Source organism: Delphinapterus leucas, chromosome 8 (assembly GCF_059928025.1).
Source record: "Delphinapterus leucas isolate spDelLeu-1000000601 "Yukka" chromosome 8, BTC_Dleu_Yukka2, whole genome shotgun sequence".
In the NCBI taxonomy this organism is placed as follows: Eukaryota; Metazoa; Chordata; class Mammalia; order Artiodactyla; family Monodontidae; genus Delphinapterus; species Delphinapterus leucas.
In genome coordinates this window covers 36,935,887-36,955,817 of record NC_143136.1, presented here as the reverse complement: position 1 = coordinate 36,955,817, position 19,931 = coordinate 36,935,887, and the positions used below count along the sequence as shown (strand labels likewise).

The 19,931-nt window shown below is 36.9% G+C and overlaps 1 pseudogene; it reads left to right on the top strand.

Moving 5' to 3' along the window:
• The first annotated feature begins 19,604 nt into the window (after nucleotides 1–19,604).
• Nucleotides 19,605–19,681, top strand: LOC149748540 (U4 spliceosomal RNA; annotated as a pseudogene).
• The last annotated feature ends 250 nt before the right edge of the window (nucleotides 19,682–19,931 follow it).

Here is a 19,931-nt window from a genome sequence, read left to right as displayed (position 1 = left end):
GGTTTGGTGTATTAGTGTGGAAAGTATTAGTGTGGGCTTTAGAAATGGGCACACCCAAATTCACCCTCCGTTTTCCCTTTTAATGTCTCTGGGACCCTTGGGCAAATTATTTAGTCTTCCTATGCTTCTGTTTCTTTATCTCTAAAATGAGCATATTAATAGAACCCATTTAATTGTGTAATCATGAATATCAAATAGGTGAATGCATGTACTACATCTACCATAATGTCTGGAGTGAGTGATCCATACATGACATTTCTTTTCTCTCCCATCTTCACCTTTCCAGGTTCTCGTGGTCTGTACAGGCTGTGTAAGGGCTGCCATGGATATGGGTTTCTTTAATACTTGAGGTATGCCATGTTGGATTATAAATACTTTATATGGTATTAGGTAGGCACTGTTTGCTCTTTGGTTACCAGAATCCATTTCCCTTCCTTATGGCACTCTGGCTATTCAGAAAATTATCTGTTACCCATTATGTGTAGTTTTGGTGAGAGGGTAATTCCAGATGCTGGCAAACCCCTGAGGAAACTGAGAGCCAGATCCTTTTTCTTCCCACCTTCTGATAATATCTGAGCAGGCAGTTAACCTAAACTCAGCCACTCTAAGTTTTCTGCAGGGACTTCAGCTCTTATTGGAGAGATGCGAGAGTTAGGAACTTTTAGTCCTTTATCCCAGCAGATGTCTCCTGACTTGGGTGTTTTCAACTCCTGAATGGTTGTTATGTTTCCCTTTTTGGACATGCAGAATTCCCTTGCTTAGCCTTTTCCAAGCAAGGCCCTTCAGGTTTCTGTCAATGCTATGACTCCCTAGAGAGTCTTCCAACAAAACCACAGTCAGTTTCTGCAGATTACACCCAGGAGGACTGGTATGTCATACTTTTCTTTGATTGATTCTTTTTTTCTCATTGGCGTTAAACACAAGGTCCCAAACTCTTTTGTGATTAGAGGAAAGGTCGTCATTCAAGAAGAGCTCATGTGAGACCTCGTGAAAATGCCAGTTTTCAGTTTTAGAATTGTGTACACAGTTTATAGGCAGTGCATGACCTCGATTCTCTCTTTCTAGCTCATGTTGATTAAAAATTGTTTTTTAAAGCAGATTTTCATTGCAAATGAAGACGGAAGCATCGTCAACTATATTTATCACTAACAGTCCTTACTTGCCAGTGATTATCAATTAGTGAAAACAGATTTTAAGGATTAAAACAATAACATACAGTATTTATCCTCCAAACCATACTTCTCATTTAAAAGTCTTTCCAATTGGCCTATAAAGGGCAATGTTGTCTTTTCTCTACGTGGAAAAAGAAGGCTTTCAATTTTGCACCATATTTATGTCTCTCTTCATAATTAACCATGTGTAAATGCTTCATTTCATTCTGCTGGGTTTTTTTGTTTGTTTTTAGTTTTTGTTGTTGTTTTTTTTGTAGTACTCAAAAACTGAAAAAAACCATTTACACTCTTAATCTACAGATCTACTACTTGGTTAGCAAATCTTACTATTCCATCCCTATAATGGTTACTGGTCTAGACATTTTCCTGTGACTTCTTTTTCAAAAAACATTTTAAATATGGGCATTGAAAACAATATTTCTCTTGTTATGTCATCTTACGTGTTAAATTAAACTATAGTCTCTGCAGCGAGAGCATTCACTATCATTTGAAGAAACAAAGGAGATGTAGCCACTCTAAGAACAAATCTATAAATGATGTTTAGTTATTCTAAGGAGTACACATAATACGTTTTAATTGCGCTTACTTTGCTCAAACTCAAGCTGACCAATTTCATTCAGAGCATGGGTCTTCAAAAATACAGCATGAATTCACTTCTCTTCATTTATTCAGTTTATATCTGTTGTGCTCCTAATGTGTACCAAGCTCTGTGTTAGGTCCCAGGAACTGAGACAGTGATTAAGATCAGTAGTCCCTGGGATACACCCTAATTTAGAATGGGGTTGGGAGGAAGACTTAACTCCTAGAGGAGGTGTTTGTGTTCCTGGCTGCAGTCAGCAGAGGTGTGGATAAAGAGTAAACCCATTCTTCAGTCCTCCTGTTTTCAGTGTGTGCCTGGGAGCTGATCTCAGGTGTGTCTTCCCCCCTTCCCCCTCCATGTGTGTATGCAACACATTTAATGCTCTTAACATTGACCAGAAATTCAAAGTGACAGATCCGGAGGTACTGCAATCTGGAACTCTTAACTTTTGTAAACTGGTGAGAATAGTGGAATGCACAAGGTCTCTACTTAACGACTTCTCCATCTTCTCTTATGGACTCCTCTGCTCAGCCATTCAGGAATAGGATATGTATTAGACAACTAACATCTGGTCTGAATATCTATTAGGACCATATGCTTTCCTCTGCTATATTATCATCCTAGAATAGATTAAGGGAAATCCAAACCAAATGGGGATTTGGGGAAATTTTCAAGGGTCACTTAATAAAGTAATTTTGGTTTTCCCTTTGCAAAGAACACAGCATACTGTAGAGACGATGAAGAGACCTAAGAACAGTCTCATGGCAGAAATAACCTGAATAAATAATCATCATAATCATAACCATATTGCTCACAATTTTCAAATGGGAAATAGAAACTGTTAATTGTCACAGTTACAAACGGATGTATCCTGCTGGGATCTTAGTTGAAAGATGAAGTTCTATGGAATAGCCTTGTCTTCTAAATGAAAACCAGTAGTTTTGGATCTGGCTTTGTTTTCTCCCAAAACTCCTTTGCCGTTAATATTCATAGTGGTTTGAGGACTGGCTCTTTTCCTCTCTCATAAAAATTTCTTGATTTATGATTGTGAGATCTTCATGGCCAAATGACAAAGGGCTAAGGTTTGATGGCATAAAAGCAAGCACTGACTAATGTTCTCCAAGAATGTATTGAGGGAGTAAAGTTCAGTTACTATGGTTTTGATTTTACAATTAGAATATAAGATATTTGGCTTTAAGAACGTGTTTCACTTCAAAATTCTATTAATGAAATAGACTTTATATCTGATTTTAAAACGTATCTCTACTCTTTTATGAAATTAGATCCACACAGAATTAATAGTTAAAACAGTGAACATGAATTATGATGGTAACTAGAAGCATAAAATTAAATTAATACTTTATTTTCAACATTCTTACCTAATCAGAGCTAATTTGAAATTTTATCACTGAGACCATTTAAAGTGGATTAGGAATATGTTTTATTAAAAAATTATAAATAGAGTCTAATTTGACTATAGGTGTTAGGTAGGGGTAATATTTAAGGACATGGTTTATATTTTATCATTTTTTGAGTTCACACATACATATTGAAGCTTTTGACATAGTTCAGACATCAGCACAGAGGCAAATACAAGTCCATCTCTAGCTTAAGTTTACTAGTTAAGATGGGATTGTTTGTAGAGAACAAGACGCTGCTTCTCAGCTACTCCATCTGACTTTGCATCATGAATATGAAGCTAACTTCAAACTCATTTCATTTTGAGAAGCTTACATTTATTAATAAAAGATTTTTTGTTTTCCTTGGTAAGAGCCAGGGCCCACTGATCAACAACCGGTAATTAATTCCTTTAACCAGTTCTCCAACCATCTTGTACAATTTTAAATTAACATCCAAGCTGCCGGCAACATTCTACTCTTTTTTTATTCTCTCTTCTTTCTCAGGCCTTTTCCTTCTCATACCTTCCCATTTCTACTAAGTAATACTATTCTCCCGGGTATGAACTTTTTTTAAAAAATTGGGCTTAGGGATTACTAGAGAACAATTTATTTAGAGATCTGTTGTTAACTGTCTAATATGTCATTACAATTGATAGTAGCATTACTTTTACAAGAAAGGAATGAATAACTTCCAACTCAAAGAATAAAGTATTGATATATTTCATCAATAGAGAAAAATCTCCAATTAAAGTATCTTGATAGATTTTTTTTTAAAATTCATGTCAATTTTTATTTGTCCCTCCAGCTACGATCTAGAGCCTCTTGAAGAGGAGCAATGTCAACATTCCCACAGTCACTACTGCTTCTATGAACTACTTACATTCCATTTGAATTTCACTTTCAGCATTAGCACTTCTTGTTTTTTTGCTGCAGATTCATCTTTATTACCTAATACCCTGTTTCAATTATCCATTATTTTAACATTTTTATTGGAGTATAATTGCTTTACAATGGTGTGTTAGTTTCTGCTTTATAACAAAGTGAATCAGTTATACATATACATATATCCCCATATCTCTTCCCTCTTGCATCTCCCTCCCTCCCTCCCACCCTCCCTATCCCACCCTTCTATCTGGTCACAAAGCACCACCAAGCTGATCTCCCATAGATTTTTTAATCAGGTTAAGTCTTTATAAAGGTCCTATAAAAGTATAGGGACAAGAGAATAGAAAAACTAAGTCATCTAGACCCACTGATGGAGTTGGAAGTCATGAACTTCAAGTCAGGATCTGATTTCTAGAACAACCTTTTTCATGAATGTAAAAGATCCGAACATGGATATTTGTTTGATTTGGATAAATATAGATCAGTATGTTGTCATGAACAAGGGAGCCAAATATCTAAAGTCCATTTTTTCTATTTGCCTGAATAAATATGTGAAAAAAATATAAATACTTAAAAGCATCTATTTCCTAAATAAAGATATCTATAAATTTTCATTTATAACATTATATTTTTATCAGTTAGCAAAAAATATATGCAGTGGCTATCTCAATCAATGGTAATAGGACAAAGATGAAAAGTAAAACTTGAATCAATCATGAGAATATATTTGATTAATATGGATTCAAATCTTCCAAAAATTTTACAACTAATAGAAATCATCTCTGATGATTGGTAAAACTGGTTATTTAAATAGAGAAGTTTGATATTTTTAAAATTATGGTGGCAAACCATTATGGGTCTTAAGATCAATTAAATGGGACATAACCAACTTTTAAAAAAGAATGAAACAATACAATAATGCAGAACAGTGTAAAATTGAAACTATTAGATTGAATTGCAGTGAGTAAGGGTAATTGGTGTTTTCCAAAACTTTAGTTTCAGGCTATATGTTATCCTGACATACACACAAACGTATGCTTGTATTGAAGCACAGAAGGAAATATATATCTTATTGTGAGGCATAGTGAAATTGTTTAAATGCCACTGCATTAAATACTTGATAAGCCTTATCTTTGTCTCTCAAAGTTAAAAGATATAAAAGTGTTGGAAGGGGCTTCAGTTACTGATTGTGGGTTAAAAACTTTCATTGAGTGACAAAACTGTTCCAAGTAGTTTTATGAGAAATGAAACAGCAATCAAGAGGAATATGTTGCAGTCATAATGGTGCAATGAGTGTCATTTATCTAAATATGGAAAATGACAACAGACGTTCTTGCCCATTAATATAATCTACTCTAAGCCAAAAGTTGAATCTGTTTTCTATTTGTCAGCTAAAATCAAACAAGCCATAGTAGATAATATATTCTACGTTTGAAAATTAACAGAGCTAGCCTTTTCATCACACTGAGAATATTAAAAACCCACATAACCTTTCACTTGCAGCATGCTCTGGACTCTACTTGTTTTTGTTACTATATCAATGCGAGGCATATCATTTCAGAAAATGGGATAAGAAAAATATCTATTGAATGTTTTGTTTCAAAGTTGAAACCAATGTCAAATTGTAAACAATTTTAAGTTTTCTTTTTATTCTTCCTGAAAATTTACATACATAAGTATATGTGCATATATGTATTGGTTTTAGGTCTGCTTGATGTCAAACTAACTATACCTTTGAGTCAGTATCATGTGCACAAAAAATTCAAAAATTTTTCTTTTCTCTGTGGTTAAAGGTTATAGATATGAAAGGCTGAGGTATAGTCTTAAATTTCATTGAATTTTAGCCTCAATTAGGTTGGTTAAATGGTCTAGTAACTAGCACATGATCCTCAAAAGTTTTGTTATATCCCTATGATATGTAATAAATAACTCGAATAGAAATTATGGAACGTGTTGCTTCTGTAGCTACTACGTTCAACAGAGTCTTCCTTGCACCATAGTGGGGTTTTTTTAATTTAAATTGACAATTTATTCATCAAGGAGTTTGAGAGAAGGTGGAGAGAGGAAGGGAAATCTTCTTTTCCCTGTGACAAAGCGTTTGGCTGATAGAAACAGGTGGGGCAGGAACTTCAGAAGGGTAATGAATCATTCTAGAGTCTTCTCTCACTGTTCAAATGGTGTGCTTTTTTTCTTAAGAAAAAAACCAATAGTTGAAAGTTTGTTGTTTTGATTCTGATTAATGTTTCTTAAAAAGTAATTTTATGGAGAAAGAATTTGATTTTTTACTCTTTTAGATAGCATTGGCTTAAAAAAAGAAAAAAGCCAATGTCACATCTTTTACAATTCTTGCACCATCATGTTTTTATTGTTTAAATAAAAACTGTCCCAGAAATCTTACTACATGTAAAATATGAGTCAGATTGCACTTTAGGGAAACACTGGAAGTGAAATGGAAAGCATTCAGGTTATTTTTATAAAATAAAAAATAGTGTGCTTTTGCTTAATATACGGTATCTTCAAGTAAATGTATACCTTTAGCTTTATTATTAGTTTTGACTTAGCTACATGCTAAATTCTGTTCCTGAAATTCATAAAAAGTGAGATTTAGACTAATATATAACTGGTCTCTTCAAGAGCTTGTAGTTACTACATATAAGAGACTTTCTTAACATTGTCTTTGCGGCCTGTGAATAAAATAAACTATTAAAAAATACATATCAGTTTGATTTTTAGAAAGGGACAGCATCTTGTGAGCTCTGCCTAGGATGTAGATGTCTCATGAATGGTGGGAGAGCCACTTACAAAAGAGATAAAACCGCATACCCATGCATAAAATTCCCATTGGATTTAATGAAAGTAAAATTTGGCAGAAATCTGAAAAAATGGAGAGAACATGCGAACTTCTAGAGGAATTTATACACTCTTGTGAAGTTTAACCATATAGTCCCAAATTTCTATCCTCTTATTTTTATTAAGGAGATCAACACTCTATGGTGAAAAATGCAGACTCTCGAGTTACAATGACTGGGGTTCAGTTTTAGCTTTTCCACTTATAAACTGTAGGACCTGGATATTTTCAACCTTTCCTATTCCATTTTCCTCATCTGCACTATGTGGATCATGTAAGATCTACCACAAGGGGCTATTTTAAGAATTTAATGAGATAAGCTGTGTATTTAGCATAGTCCATGGCTCACATGAAGTGTTCATAAATGTCAATTAATACTGATATATGTTTTCTGATTAAATAATGATAAATGTTGAGAAATGCATATATATATATATATAAAGAGGAAAATTAAAATATGCCCATCACTCATGATTCAAATATTCTGAAATAACAATGCTGCATTTCCTTCTAGTATATGAAACTAGAATATATATATGTGTGTGTGTGTGTGTGTGTGTGTGTGTGTGTGTGTAGGTCTATTTCGACATTTATTTCCATATATATATATTTGGAAATGAATAGTATATGTAATTTGTCTGTGTAATTCTTTATTTTATTGTCTTGTTTTGATACAAGATTTAAAGAGAATTCTCCATGCTACCAGTCAATCATAGATGCCTTATAGATACCTCAAGACTTGAAAAATCAGGCCAGTTATGTTGTGCATGTGTGTGTCAGAGGTTCTTTATTATTACATTGTTGATTGGGATCCTGAAGCCCAAGCAATGTTCCCGCTATGTGAAAGAGAATCACATCACATATCCTGAAATTATCTCATTCAAATAAAAATAATAGAGTCTTATGTGATCACACACACACACAAATAAAACATATATGCACAGAATCCCTAGCCTCATTCCACGATGCACGAACACTGGTTGCTATTTTTGACCCACGTACTTACAAACTTTCCAATACTGCTCCTCTGCCGTTATTTAGCATTTGGCTCTGTTCTGTAGTTTTAAACTTGGTTTAACCCAAAAGTTCTCTTCCCAACTTAATACAATCTATATATATTTAATCTTTCCAAATATTACTCTAAAACACTGGGTATTCTCTCTCCCCCCTTTTCCCCCTTCTCTTTGTCCTCTCTCCCTTCCTCCTTTCCCTTTGACATTATCTACTCTGCTGCTACCATTTGAGTGTCTTCCTCATCTCTCTATAGTTGTACAAAATTTAATTTTCCTACAAAACTCAGAATAATTCTCAGATCTTCTGTGAAGTCGCCCTCAACTTTGATGAGAGTCTCCATTAAACTCTAGTATAAACTATGGGATACACCATTCACTTAGCATTTAGACGAAATTACTTGTTAATGGGATCTTCACTTAGAATTGGAAAGTACTGGGGACTCTTCACTTAACCTCTGGGAGACTACATGGAAACTGCTCTAATTCATATATCTTTCCCATTGTTCTTAAATTTTTTTCAGTATTTCTTTCTTTATTAAATCCATTTGTTTAGAGTAGATTATTTTGCCTTACCATTCTCCTAGTTGACGTAAGATTAATGTAATTTCAACAGTTGTCATACTGATTGACTTGTGCTGGCAAAAAGGCTAAGGACCCAACTGACGCCACTGGGGCCCAATTATCCAGCCAAGCCATTATTCATAACTACTTTTTGGTAGAATCATGCAAAATATTGAGAGTTCACAAGGTAGATGATCTCCAAGTTAAAGATAAAATTATAGCAACAAACTGATTTTCTATACCTTTCTTATAATTATTCTCCACATAATGTGGAATTTCTTATCCACATTATTATTTTTTTTTTCTTTTTTTGTGGAACGCGGGCCTCTCACTGCTGTGGCCTCTCCCGTTGCGGAGCACAGGTTCCGGACGCGCAGGCTCAGCGGCCATGGCTCACGGGCCCAGCCACTCCGCGGCATGTGGGATCTTCCCGGACCGGGGCACGAACCCGTGTCCGCTGCATCGACAGGCGGACTCTCAACCACTGCGCCACCAGGGAAGCCCCACATTCTTATAACAAGGCAAGGGTTGTAAAAGTCTGAAGTGACGTGAAAGAGAAGAAAAAGAATAAAATTGATTGAATCTCCTATGAGTTGCCAAGTTTAGTCTCTGTCTACTTACAAATAATTCCAGGATGCTAAAGGGCCAGAACATTTGGAAAGGGGAGAATAACATTAGCAACACCACGTAGTGATGCTATTATTTTTTTCTCCATCTTCTTTCTTCCATACTACTTAATACATTACAATGCTAAGAGCAGAGACTCCTTCATGATAGATGTTTAGAAAGTTGATAATAATATTGATGTAATGGAGTATGTCCAAATTGGCAAGAACATTTTGCCATGGTTTTGAGAACTTATATCTAGTGGAAAAATGAGTATCACAACAACGTGGGCATACCACAATGCTCCAATGATAATGATCCTGATAAAATATTCCTAGCTAGATATAAAATTACATTATATGCATAGAGCAGTGTTTCTTAACTTGGGCAATTTTGATTCTATAGTAGGTATTTAGTAAAGTCTGGAGACATTTTTGTTTTCACAACTAAAGGATGCCACTGGTATCTAATGAGTAGGGGCCAGGGATACTGTTAAAGGACCTACGTGCACAGGACAGCCCCATGTCAAAGAATCATCTGGCTCAGATGTAAATACTGCTGAGGTTGAGACACCCTGACTTAGAATTTCTAATGGAAGTGTAATTTTCTTGGTGGGTTCTTCAGCATCAGAGAATGGACCTCTCATTAATTTGTGGAACAGAGGTTACTTAGTGTTCTTCATGATAAGACACTGGGATAAAAATTGCTCCAAAAACTAGATACATATCGTATTCCCACAGAAGGTAAAGAAACATGCTCACCAACCTGCTGGATGTGTGATAGGAGAGCTGCCACTTTCTCTGTAAATATTCATCACTATGGAAACCTTCCCACATCCATGCACTCCTATAACCTTAAATGGCAAGTGTATGTTTTTATAAGGATGGTGAAAAAAAAGCAAATAATTTTTTTTTTGGTTTCTTCCTTTTCAGTGGTTCACATGAATGTTTTCCTTTTTTTTTTTTAACATCTTTATTGGAGTATAATTGCTTTACAATGGTGTGTTAGTTCCTGCTGTATAACAAAGTGAATCAGGTATACATATACATACATCCCCATATCTCCTCCCTCTTGCGTCTCCCTCCCACCCTCCCTATCCCACCACTCTAGGAGGACACAAAGCATCAAGCTGATCTCCCTGTGCTATGTGGCTGCTTCCCACTAGCTATCTATTTTACATTCGGTGGTGTATATATGTCCAAGCCACTCTCTCACTTCATCCCAGTTTACATTTCCCTCTCCCCATGTCCTCAAGTCCATTCCCTACATCTGCGTCTTTATTCCTGTCCTGCCCCTAGGTTCTTCAGAACTCTTTTTTTTTTTAGATTCCATATATATGTGTTAGCATACTGTGTTTGTTTTTCTCTTTCTGACTTACTTCACTCTGTATGACAGTCTCTAGGTCCATCCACCTTGCTACAAATAACTCAATTTCATTTCTTTTTATGGCTGAGTAATATTCCATTGTTTATATGTACCACATCTTCTTTATCCATTCATATGTCGATGGACTCTTAGGTGGCTTCCATGTCCTGGCTATTGTACATAGAGCTGCAGTGAACATTGTGGTACATGACTTTTTTTGAATTATGGTTTTCTCAGGGTATATGCCCAGTAGTGGGATTGCTGGGTCGTATGGTAGTTCTTTTTTAGTTTTTTAAGGAACCATACTGTTCTCTATAGTGGCTGTATCAATTTACATTCCCACCGACAGTACAAGATGGTTCCCTTTTCTCCACACCCTCTACATCATCTATTGTTTGTAGATTTTTTGATGATGGACATTCTGACTGGTTTGAGGTGATACCTCATTGTAGTTTTGATTTGCATTTCTCTAATGATTAGTGATGTTGAGCGTCCTTTCATGTGTTTGTTGGCAGTCTGTATGTCTTCTTTGCAGAAATGTCTATCTAGGTCTTCTGCCCATTTTTGGATTGGGTTGTTTGTTTTTTTGATATTGAGCTGCATGAGCTGCTTGTGTATTTTGGAGATTAATCCTTTTGTCAGTTGCTTTGTTTGCAGATATTTTCTCCCATTATGAGGGTCATCTTTCATCTTGTTTATGGTTTCCTTTTCTGTGCAAAAGGTTTGAAGTTTCATCAGGTCCCATTTGCTTATTTTTGTTTTTATTTCCATTCCTCTAGCAGGTGGGTCAAAAAGGATCTTGCTGTGATTTATGTCATAGAGTGTTCTGCCTATGTTTTCCTCTAAGAGTTTGACAGTGTCTGGCCTTACATTTAGGTCTTTAATCCATTGTGAGTTTATTTTTGTGTATGGTGCTAGGCAGTGTTCTAATTTCATTCTTTTACATGTAACTGTCCAGTTTTCCCAGCACCACTTATTGAAGAGGCTGTCTTTTCTCCATTGTATACTCTTGCCTGCTTTATCAAAGATAAGGTGACCATAGGTGCATGGGTTTATCTCTGGGCTTTCTAACCTGTTCCATTGATCTATATTTCTGGTTTTGTGCCAGTACCATACTGTCTTGATTACTGTAGCATTGTAGTATAGTCTGAAGTCAGGGAGCGTGATTCCTCCAGCTCCATTTTTCTTTCTCAAGATTGCGTTGGCTATTTGGGATCTTTTGTGTTTCCAAACAAATTATGAAATTTTATGTTCTAGTTCTGTGAAAAATGCCATTGGTAGTTTGATAGGGATTGCACTGAATCTGTAGATTGCTGTGGGTAGTATAGTCATTTTCACATTGTTGAATCTTCCAATCCAAAAACATGGTATATCTCTCCATCTGTTTGTATCATCTTTAATTTTTTTCAGCAGTGTCCTATAGTTTTCTGCATGCAGGTCTTTTGTCTCCTTAGGTAGGTTTATTCTTAGGTATTTTATTCTTTTTGTTACAATGGTAAATGGGAGTGTTTCCTTACTTTATCTTTCAGATTTTTCATTAGTGTATAGGAATGCAAGACATTTCTGTGCATTAATTTTGTATGCTGCTACTTTACCAAATTCATTGATGAGCTCTGGTAGTTTTTTGGTAGCATCTTTAGGATTCTCTATGTATAGTATCATGTCATCTGCAAACAGTGACAGCTTTACTTCTTTTCTGATTTGGATTCCTTTTATTTATTTTTCTTCTCTGATTGCTGTGGCCTAAAAATTCCAAAACAATGTTGAATAATAGTGGTGCAAGTGGGCAACCTTGTCCTCTTCCTAATCTTAGTGGAAATGGTTTCAGTTGTTCACCATTGTGGACGATGTTGCCTGTGGGTTTGTCATATATGGCCTTTATTATGTTGAGGTAAGTTCCCTCTATGCCTACTTTCTGGAGGGTTTTTATCATAAATTGGTGTTGCATTTGTCGAAAGCTTTTTCTGCATCTCTTGAGATATCATACAGTTTTTCTCTGTCAATTTGTTAATGTGGTTTATCACATTGAATGATTTGCATATATTGAAGAATACTTGCATTCCTGGGATAAACACCATTTGATCATGGTGTATGATCCTTTGAATGTACTGTTGGATTCTGTTTGGTAGTATTCTGTAGAGGATTTTTGCATCTATTTTCATCAGTGATATTGGACTGTAGTTTTCTTTTTTTGTGACATCTTTGGTTTTGGTATCAGGGTGATGTTGACCTCATAGCATGAGTTTGAGAGTGTTCCTCCCTGTGCTTTTGTTTGTTGGAAGATTTTTAATTACAGTCTCAATTTCAGTGCTTGTGATTGGTCTGTTTATATTTTCTCTTTCTTCCTGGTTCAGTCTTGAAAGTTTGTGCTTTTCTACGAATTTGTCCATTTCTTCTAGGTTGTCCATTTTATTGGCATATAGTTGCTTGTAGTACTCTCTCATGATCCTTTGTATTTCTGCAGTGTCAGTTGTTACTTCTCCTTTTTCATTTCTAATTCTATTGATTTGAGTCTTCTCCCTTTTTGTCTTGAGTCTGGCTAATGGTTTATCAATTTTGTTTATCTTCTTAAAGAACCAGCTTTTAGTTATACCGATATTTGCTATCATTTCCTTCATTTCTTTTTCATACATTTTGATCTGATCTTTATGATTTCTTTCCTTCTGCTAACTTTGGGGTTTTTTTGTTCTTCTTTCTCTAATTGTTTTAGGTGTAAGGTTAGGTTGTTTATCTGAGATATTCCTTTTTTCTTGAGATAGGATTTTATTGCTATAAACTTCCCTCTTAGAACTGCTTTTGCTGCATCCCATAGGTTTGGGGCCATCGTGTTTTCATTGTCATTTGTTTCTAGGTATTTTTTGATTTCCTCTTTGTTTTCTTCAGTGATCTCTTTGTTTTTAAGTAGTGTATTGTTTAGCCTCCATGTGTTTGTATTTTTTACTGATTTTTTCCGGTAATTGATATCTAATCCCATAGTGTTTCAGTCGGAAAAGATACTTGATACAATTTCAGTTTTCTTAAATTTACCAAGGCTTGATTTGTGACCCAAGATATGATCTGTCCTCGAGAATGTTCCATGAGCACTTGAGAAGAAAGTGTATTCTGTTGTTTTTAGATGGAATGTCCTATAAATATCAATTAAGTCCATTGTGTTTAATGTATCATTTAAAGCTTGTGTTTCCTTATTTATTTTCATTTTGGGTGATCTGTCCATTGGTAAAAATGGGGTGTTAAAGTCCCCTACTTTGATTGTATTACTGTCAATTTCCCCTTTTATGGCTGTTAGCATTTGCCTTAGTATTGAGGTGCTCCTATGTTGGGTTCATAAATATTTACAGTTGTTATATCATCTTCTTGGATTGATCCCTTGATCATTATGTAGTGTCCTTCTTTGTCTCTTGTAATAGTCTTTATGTAAAGTCTATTTTGTCTGATATGAGAATTGCTACTCCAGCTTTCTTTTGATGTCCATTTGCATGGAATATCTTTTTCCATCCCCTCAGTTTCAGTCTGGTTGTGTCCCTAGGTCTGAAGTGGGTCTCTTGTAGACAACATATGTACAGGTCTTGTTTTTGTATCCATTCAGCCAGTCTATGTCTTTCAGTTGGAGCATGTAATCCGTTTACATTTTAGGTAGTTATCGTTATGTATGTTCCTATTACCATTGTCTTAATTGTTTTGGGTTTGTTATTGTCTTTTTCTTCTCTTGTGTTTCCTGCCTAGAGAAGTTACTTTAACATTTGTTGTAAAGCTGGTTTGGTGGTGCTGAATTCTCTTAGCTTTTGTTTGTCTGTAAAGGTTTTTATTTCTCTGTTGAATCTGAATGAGATCCTTGCTGGGTAGAGTAATCTTGATTGTAGGATTTTCCCTTTCATCACTTTAAATATGTCCTACCACTCCCTTCTGGCTTGCAGAGTTTCTGCTGAAAGATCAGCTGTTAACCTTGTGGGGATTCCCTTTTATGTTATTTGTTGTTTTTCCCTTGCTGCTTTTAATTTTTTTCTTTGTATTTACCTTTTGGTAGTTTGATTAATATGTGTCTTCACATGCTTCTCCTTACATTTATTGTGTATGGGGCTCTCTGCGTTTCCTGGACTTCATTGACTATTTCCTTACCCATATTAGGGAAGTTTTCACCTATAATCTCTTTAAATATTTTCTCAGTCCCTTTTTTGTTCTCTTTTTTTGTACCCCTATAATTCACATGTTGGTGCATTTAATGTTCTCCCAGAGGTCTCTGAGACTGTCCTCAATTCTTTTCATTCTTTTTTCTTTATTCTGCTCTGCAGTAGTTATTTCCACTACTTTATCTTCCAAGTCACTTATCCATTCTTCTGCCTCAGTTATTCTGCTACTGATTCCTTCTAAAGAATTTTTAATTTCATTTATTGTGTTGTTCATCATTGCTTGTTTGCTCTTTAGTTCTTCTAGGTCCTTGTTAAACGTTTCTTGTAGTTTCTCCATTCTATTTCCAAGATTTTGGATCATCTTTACTATCATTATTCTGGATTCTTTTTCAGGTAGACTGCCTATTTCCTCTTCATTTGTTTGATGTGGTGGGTTTTTACCTTGCTTCTTCATCTGTTGTGTATTTCTATGTCTTCTCATTTTGCTTAACTTGCTGTGTTTGGGGTCTCCATTTCATGGACTGCAGGTTTGTAGTTCCCATTGTTTTTGGTGTCTGGTCCCAGTAGTAAAGTTGGTTCAGTCAGTTGTGTAGGCTTCCTGGTGGAGGGGACTAGTGCCTGTGTTGTGGTGGATGAGGCTGGATCTTGTCTTTCTTGTGGGCAGGACCACGTCTGGTGGTGTGTTTTGGGGTGTCTGTGAACTTATTATGATTTTAAGCAGCCTCTCTGCTAATGTGTGGGTTTGTGTTCCTGTCTTGCTAGTTGTTTGGCATAGGGTGTCCAGCACTGTAGCTTGCTGGTTGAGTGGAGCTGGGTCTTAGCATTGAGATGGTGATCTCTGGGAGAGCTTTCACCGTTTGATACTATGTGGGGCCAGGAGATCTCTTGTGGACCAATGTCCTGAACTAGCCTCTCCCACCTCAGAGGCTCAGGCCTGACACCCGACCACAGCACAAACACCCTGTCAGCCACACGGCTCAGAAGAAAAGGGAGACAAAAATGAAAGGATGTAAGTAAGAAAGAAAGAAAGAAAGAAAAAAATGAAAAGGTAAATAAAATAAAATGACTAAAAATAAAAAAGTACCGCTTCCCCAGTGGCACAGTGGTTGAGAGTCCGCCTGCCGATGCAGGGGACACGGGTTTGTGCCCCGGTCCAGGAAGATCCCACATGCCATGGAGGGGCTGGGCCCGTGAGCCATGGCCGTTGAGCCTGCGTGTCCTGAACCTGTGCTCCGCAATGGGAGAGGCCACAACAGTGAGAGGCCCACGAACCGCAAAAAAAAATAAAAATAAAAAAGTAATTAAGAAAGAAAGAAGTGAGCAACCACAGCAAAAAATAAATCGTTCAATAATAAGAAGCGCTAAAAACTATACTAAAAAACAAAGAAACCAAAAAAAAAAAAAAACCAGTCAGAACTCTAGGATAAGTGGCAAAAGCAAAGCTGTACAGACAAAATCACACAAAGAAGCATACACATAGACACTCACAAAATGAGAAAAAGAAAAATATATATATATAAAATAAAAAAGGAAGAGAGCAACCAAATCTATAAACAAATCTACCAATGATAACAAGCGCTAAAAACTAAACTAAGATAAACATATAAATCTGAAACTAGTCAGTCACATACAGCAAACCCCAAGTCTACACTTGCTCCCAAAGTCCATCCCCTCAATTTTGGTATAATTTGTTGTCTGTTCAGGTATTGCAGAGATGCAGGGTACATCAAGTTGATTGTGGAGATTTAATCCACTGCTCCTGAGGCTGCTGGGAGAAATTTCCCTTTCTCTTCTTTGTTCGCACAACTCCTTGGGTTCAGCTTTGGATTTGGCCCTGCCACTGAGTGTAGGTCACCTGAGGGCATCTTTTGGGAAGTCTGAGGTCTTCTGCCAGTGTTCAGTAGGTGCTGTGTAGGAGTTGTTCCACATGTAGATGTAGTTTTGATGTATTTGTGGGGAGGAAGGTGATCTTCACGTCTTAATCTTTCACCATCTTGAAGGTGCCCCCAGCTTCAGTCTGCTTGAAAGCAGTGCTCTATAAAATCTCAGTGATCACAGCAAGAGAAGAATCCTCTGAACTCTTCTCTCTGAAAAGGAAGACACTGTGCCGTGTGTCAGTGAAGCATATGAGGAAATCCATGGGTGGCATCAAAGTGTCCTTTGTGACTCAGGGGTCTATCTATCAAGGCAAACAGCCATCATGCACAGCACTGTCTTTTTCTGAAAACTCCTGCATCCAGGCTTCAAATGCAGAGCTCCATCAGAAGGATTCTGAGTGCCCCCCAAATCCTGCCTGGCTTCAGCGCCAATGACCTCTCCAGAAGGGGGGTGCACTGGGGTCGACCCCTCCAGAAAATTGCGTGCAGGGACTGAGCCCTCCAGGAGGGGGGAGTGCTGCAAATAAATTTCTCTATTGGCGTCTTACTGAATGTTTGATTAGAGATTCTAGACCAGTTAAAAAACATTTTACCCGAGCTATTCATTAAAATCTCCTGAGGAAACTTTATAAATTTTGATGCTCAGAACCTCCTCTTACCCTCGCAAAATTGTGTGGGCAATTGTGGTGCTGGGGTCCAGGCAACACTATATTTTAAAAGCTCCTCAGCTAATTCCAAGTTACAATAAAGGCTGAAAACAGTTGTTCTAGCTTTTACCAATAATGTTTCACGTAAAAAGAGACTGACCCGAATCCTTTCTATATTAATGAGTTAAATGCTCCAAATTCAAGAGGGAAGATCTAGATGTCACTTTGTGAGCCTTAAGGTGAGTGCTGACTTTTAGGATGATTATTGAAAGAATTATTTAAAAGTTGGCAAGCAGCTGGGGGTGGGTAACTGTTTGTTCCAATTCCTGTGTCTTCATATGTTAAAAGGAATGAAACAGAATAGTTTCCTACTGTACTTCAAGGGAAAAACCAGGTTTTGACTAGAAAGAGATTACAAGACACATCATGCCACGAAAAGAAAAATTTGATTTCATCCCTAAAAATTTCCCTGAGCAGGGGAAATGGTGTAAACGAGCCATCTGTGTTGTGATGTGAAACACATTCCCTGGTGGTGGCCCTTGCAGGGTGCCTGTATTATCTTCAAAAAAAGGAGGGTAAGCTGTGACAAAGTGAGAGAGTGGCATGGACATATATACACTACCAAACGTAAAATAGATAGCTAGTGGGAAGCAGCCGCATAGCACAGGGAGATCAGCTAGGTGGTTTGTGACCAGCTAGAGGGGTGGGATAGGGAGGGTGGGAGGGAGGGAGACGCAAGAGGGAAGAGATATGGGAACATATGTATATGTATACCTGATTCACTTTGTTATAAAGCAGAAACTAGCACACCATTGTAAAGCAATTATACTCCAATAAAGATGCTAAAAAAAAAAAAAAAAAGGAGGGGAACTTGCTGTGGGACCAAAGGCAGTGGGAATTCTGATCAACTTGTTTTCTAAATGTGCACAAAATCATTCCTGCAAGGAGATGCGATTTGCAAAAGTCAGGCAATGGATTAATTAGTATAAATCTAAGAATTAAATAAAATCCAGTATTGGCAAAGCAGAGCTTTGATGCTGCTCTACATAAACACAAAAATGAACTGTTAAATTTAGAAATGAACAGACTCAAATGCAGTTTGTCCTTTTTCTATGTATAGTATGAATCCTTCTGATCACGCACTGTACGTTTGATGGAAGCATGGGGCTGTAGCAAATGGCCCCCAGGAACGGATCCAAATCAGAAGTTCAATTTGCTTTAAGCTCTTTAAAGTGTTCCAGCGGTGCAAAGAGGACTGAATTCCCCCAAATTCTTATATTATCTTTGAAAATATTGAAATATACAAAAGGGGGTAGGGGAGGTGTGAAACTTGAGCAAGCCCAAGTTTGTTTTATCAAAAACATTTTATTTTGTTTTTAATGAAAAACAAATTATTAATAAAATTTTTAAAAATCATCATTTGTTCCATCTTCTGAACCTGCCATCATTCCTTGCTTTTTTTCTTTTTTCAGTCTCTAAGGTGTGGGCTGTCCCTGTGTCTTGGCGTTAGACAGGCCTGGGTATGAATCCCAGGTCCAGCTCCTCTTAGCCCTGGATTTCAGGAGGCTGATTGACCTCATGGATCCACAGTTTTATCTTCAGTAAAATGGAAATAATGGCATTTCCTTCAGTAGTTAGTTGTAAGGATTACTTTGGTGGCAATGAAATCATGTCATACTTGTAAAATAGAATACTACTTAGTAATAAAAAGGGTACATGCAAAGCATGGATGAATGTCAAAAGTATTGTGCTAAGTGAAAGAAGTCAGACTCAAGAAGCTGTATACTATATGTGTTTATTTATATTGCACTCTGGAAAAGGCAAGGCTGTAGGGACTGAAAAGAGTTCAGTGGGTGCCATGGGTTCAGGGTGGGGATGAGGGCTCACTGCAAAGAGACAGAGCTTTTGCGGGGGATGAAAATATCCTATAGTCGTGATGGTGGTGATGGTTACATGACAGTTCATGGAACAGTATAACCAAAATGGGTGAATGGTACCATATAAATCATGTCAGTAAACTTAACTACTACCCCCACCAAAGGTAGTGTGTTAAAAAAGTTAAAAGCAAAAATAAAGGTTAAGAAACTTGTAAGGGCCTAGCATGATAGTCTATAAACATACTTTTGTCACCTTTTCTCTATTTCACAGCCAAATAATTTAAATACAGAGTCTACCTTTTTTTTTTTTTTTTGTGGTACGCGGGCCTCTCAGTGTTGTGGCCTCTCCCGTTGCGGAGCACAGGCTCCGGACGCACAGGCTCAGCGGCCGTGGCTCACGGACCGAGCCGCTCCGCAGCATGTGGGATCTTCCCAGACTGGGGCACAAACCCGTGTCCCCTGCATCGGCAGGCGGACTCTCAACCACTGCGCCACCAGGGAAGCCCCAGAGTCTACCTTTGAATGCAATTCTTTACTCTCTACTTTATCCTTTACTTTAAAATTTTTGCTCTTTCACAAAACACCAATGACTATTGTCAAATCCAGTGTTTTCTTAAGTCTCTCTAACGTTTTTAAAGTTTCTTACAGCTTTGTGCAGTGGCAGTATCGTAGCCAATGAGGTTTATCTGAGGCGCAATTATTCTTAATTAAAGTTTCTTACAGTGCCTCCTTCTTGCTACTGTTTGCTTTCTAGACTTTGAGGACCCAGGGTCTCTTCACAGGCTCTTTCCTTTTCTGCCCATAAATATATTAATTCCTCAAAGTTTTTATCCAGTCCATTTCTTTATAGTTTTTTGCATTCATACCTGCTTTTGTACAATTTCAACCATGAATGACTTCCAAAAAATGTCCAAGTACCTATTGTGCCAGAGTCCAAAATCAGATCCAGATTTTATTTATTGTTGAGTAGCTC